The sequence below is a fragment of the Lycium barbarum genome, chromosome 8 (genome assembly GCF_019175385.1).
Source record: "Lycium barbarum isolate Lr01 chromosome 8, ASM1917538v2, whole genome shotgun sequence".
NCBI lineage: Eukaryota > Viridiplantae > Streptophyta > Magnoliopsida > Solanales > Solanaceae > Lycium > Lycium barbarum.
This window is the reverse complement of record NC_083344.1, coordinates 116,153,687-116,158,202: the sequence shown is the minus strand read 5'-3', so window position 1 is coordinate 116,158,202 and position 4,516 is coordinate 116,153,687. Positions and strand designations below refer to the sequence as shown.

The 4,516-nt window shown below is 31.9% G+C and overlaps 1 pseudogene; it reads right to left on the bottom strand.

Annotated features, from left to right (window-relative positions):
• Positions 1-670: 670 nt before the first annotated feature.
• LOC132608188 (universal stress protein PHOS32-like) lies at positions 671-4,516 on the bottom strand (annotated as a pseudogene).

Here is a 4,516-nt window from a genome sequence, read left to right as displayed (position 1 = left end):
ATCTCAGATCTGAACGATTTCAGATCTCAGATCCGTTGTGGTGTTGTTGCGGCCAGGGGTGGTTGTGGTGGTGTTGTTGCATCTCTAGCGAACTTGTATGTGGTGTTGTTGTGGTTCGCCGGAGACGGCGTTTCCGACGAGGCTGGCAGTAATGGTGGTTGACGGCAGTGGCCGGAGCTCCGGCGGAGAAGATGCACGGCATTTTCGCTGGAGCAGTGGAAAAAAGGGCACGGCATTTTCGCCGGAGCTCCGTCGGCGGCGATGGCCAGCGGCGGAGCAGTGGGGAGAAGATGGGGGAGAGAAATGGGAGGAATGGATTGGAAGTTAATAGTGGGATGAGTATTCTATTTTGTGTGTGTATATATATATATAGTTATTAAATGATATTAATACACAAATGTTTGCTATGAGAAGTAATTAAGTTAAACTATAGCTACTAAATGTCAATACCCACTATATGTTTGTTATATCACGTAGTTATCCCTTTAAGAAGGGCTTGATGGGAGGTACTACAACAGGTCCTGGACTAGTAAGTAATTTAATAGAATCATTGTCTCAGTAAACAATTCCTTTTTACCTATAATAACTTGGGGAAGTTACATAAATACATATATAATATGATAACTTAGGAAATAGAACAGTAACTTGCTATATAACTTGCCAGAAAAAGAATATATATATATATATATATATATTAAGCTTCAAGAGATATAAAGAGGGTAAAAAACATTCTTATTCAATGATCATCACGGCTCACGTTGGAGCAGTTAGTTGTCATTAATGCTTGTGGAAATCAGGATCCTTTACTATAGTCACTGGACACGCTGCATTGTTCAATACATAGTTTGTTACACTTCCCAACATTATCCTGAAATTTTTTTATCCAAACGTTAGTGAAGTACTTAGGGGTCATTTGGTAGATAGTCGAAATTAACCCGGAATTATAATTTCGGGACTAATTTATTTCATTCATTGGGATTATTTTATACCATCTAAAAGATGGTATAAAATAATCCCAATTATAAGTGGGATAAGAAGGTATAAGCTGGGATATTCCAACACTAATTTTTGTACCATATTTGGTACAAGGTATAAATTTATCCCAGGATAAATTTATACCTTCTACCAAACATGGTATAAAAATTAGTGCTGCAATATCCCAACTTATACCTTCTACCAAACGACCCCTTAGAGAATTAAAAAAAAGGAGTAAAATATTGCTTTGTAAATCCCACATAGGGATGCAAGGGAAAATGAATACACTACACAAAAAAATGAAATTAGCGACAAATTTCATCTCTAATTCACCACTAAATAATAGCTCGTAGCTAATATTTTTTTTATATAATTTATCGCTAATTCATTGTTACATAGGATTAATGACAGATTTTATTGTCTAAGCGGAAAATATGTACCTTTGGATAGTACTTAGGCCTCTGCTACCCATGACCAAAAGAATCTAACTTCAGATCTTCAATAGAGTCACACATTTTTTTTGAGTTCGGAGCCAAAATGACTTATTTTTACAGCCATTAGACAAAAATAGTATGTTTTTTTTTAAACCAAAATGGGTATCCAACGAAATACCCACACAACGTACTGTTCCGGTGCCGATGATTTCTTGCATTTCGCTCACCAAATAGGCATTTTTAATATTTTTTTTTTTGCAATTCGTGCAATTAAATAAAACTGTTTTTTTTAGCATTTCGTGATGCAATTCACGAAATGGAATTTTTTTTTATTTCGTCAATTAAATGAACGAAGCTGATACGAAATGCAAAAAATTGCAAAAAAAAAAACCTATTTCGTGATTTGATTCACGAAATGCAAGATTTTTTTTTTTATTTTCCTTTGCATTTCGTGAATCAATTCACGAAATGGATTTTTTAATTTTTTTTTTTGTTTTTTTGCAATTCGTGAAATTAAAACTGTTTTTTTTTTTTGAAATTAAAATTAAAACTTTATTTTGAATATAAATCTAATTCAATTAGATAAAAATATAGGAGAAAGAGTAGTTGTAAATTGGTGAAAGAAAAGTTGTAAATTGGTGAAACTTTAAACAGTCATAACTTTGCGTTCGGATATACGATTTATGCAAAAAAAAAAAAAATGATTTTGCATATTTTTCCGAGATCTAGCAGCGAAAACTGCCGTAAGGCGGTTTGGCCGGGCCGATTTTCTAGAAAACCTCTTTTTTCCCTTCCAATTTTAATTTTCCCCCAAATTGGCGGGAAATTTTTAGTTTTCTTTACTTATATTATGATGATGCGCAATAGACTTCAACATAAAAACTTCGGAGTAATGTAGCTGTAAATGTCAATTTCACTTATGTGGTTTCAATTTTTGAAAATAAAGCTGACTAATTTTCTCAACATATAAGATAAAACTAATTAGTTGAGAAAATTAGTCAGCTTTATTTTCAAAAATTGAAACCACATAAGTGAAATTGACATTCACAGCTACATTACTCCGAAATTTTTATGTTGAAGTCTATTGCGCATCATCATAATATAAGTAAAGAAAACTAAAAATTTCCCGCCAATTTGGGGGAAAATTAAAATTGGAAGGGAAAAAAGAGGTTTTCTAGAAAATCGGCCCAACCGGCGGTTTGCGCTGCTAGATCTCGGAAAAATATGCAAAATCAAATTTTTTTTTTGCATAAATCGGATATCCGAGCGCAAAGTTATGACTGTTTAAAGTTTCACCAATTTACAACTTCTCTTTCCCCAATTTACAACTACTCTTTCTCCTATATTTTTATCTAATTGAATTAGATTTATATTCAAAATAAAGTTTTAATTTTAATTTCAAAAAAAAAAAAAAAACAGTTTTAATTTCACGAATTGCAAAAAAACAAAAAAAAAAATTAAAAAATCCATTTCGTGAATTGATTCACGAAATGCAAAGGAAAATAAAAAAAAAATCTTGCATTTCGTGAATCAAATCACGAAATAGGTTTTTTTTTTTTTTTTTTTTTTTTGCAATTTTTTGCATTTCGTATCAGCTTCGTTCATTTAATTGACGAAATAAAAAAAAATCTATTTCGTGAATTGCATCACGAAATGCTAAAAAAAAAAAATAGTTTTATTTAATTGCACGAATTGCAAAAAAAAATATATTAAAAATGCCTATTTCGTGAATTGATTCACGAAATGCAAAGGAAAATTAAAAAAAAAAAAATCTTGCATTTTGCTACACATGTAGCGAAATGCAAGAAATCATCGGCACCGGAACAGTACGTTGTGTGCGTATTTCGTTGGATAACCAACGAAATACCCATTTTAGTCTAAAAAAAAAAGCATACTATTTTTGTCTAATGGCGGTAAAAATAAGCCATTTTGGCTCCGGACTCCATTTTTTCTCTTGCATCTCCCCAGTACACTTTTGCCACAATGTTTATCTGCACAAAAAATCAATGGATCAATACTTTCAAGAAAATGACAAAAGAGAAGGCTATTAGAATATTTAAGAAAACCAAAGACTACTAGTAATTAATGGATCAAAATTACCTCTTTCTGCTTAGCAGCTTTATCAAGCAAATCAACAACTTCAACATCAGTCTTCTTGATATCATAATACTTCATCACATCAGGCTCCCGAAATTCCACCCATGGAATAAGAGCTAACAAAAAAAAAAAAAAAATTCAAGTAATTAATCAAACCCACATCATAAAGTAAAAAAAAAAAAAAAACAGGTTATACAAAAATAAAAAAGAAAATAGTTTAATTTTTACTGACAGTGTAAAAGAATATTTACTCCACCACGACATCTAAGAGATACCACACCCTCCGCCATTTTTAATTGTCCCCTACATATATTAAAAGCATATGTCCGCTTTTACTTATGCAGTTTGAAAACTAAGAGATAATTTATCATTTTATACTTATTTTAAGTACATAATTTTTTTTCCAATTCATTTCACAATGAGTGAGATAACTAATAATAACAAGGGAGTGATATAGTAAAACTTATCATTTTATTTATTGTTTCTTAAAGGAAGTGACAAATCAAACATGAACAAGTAAATATGGATGCCTAACAAATACGAGTCACCTAAAAATAACTACTCGCACATGACATGGAACTAGCTACCTAAAATGTTAAATCTGCGACGACATGGTATAACTAGTGGCGGAGGATTTAGAAAAATACTAGAGTGGCATACTAGTATTTGTACTTTTGATCGAAATAGGCAATATTTGAACCCCTTTAATTACCACTAAACTAGAATCTTTTCTAAGGTCAATGGGATTTTTAAATTCAACAATTCATATATTTAGCTTATTTGCTGAACACAATTTTCTGGCCAAGGGGATTTAATTGAAATCCCTTGATTTCCTTTAACTCCACAACTAAATGGACGTACTTATAACATGTTAAATTACATTGATAGAGGAACTTACGAGAACTGGTTTTTGCCCAGAGCTGATCGCGGGACTCACTGAGAGTGTGAGTTTTGATGTGTATTATGTAAACTGTGTCACCTTTATCAGCCAAGTTTTCAAATATGTGCAT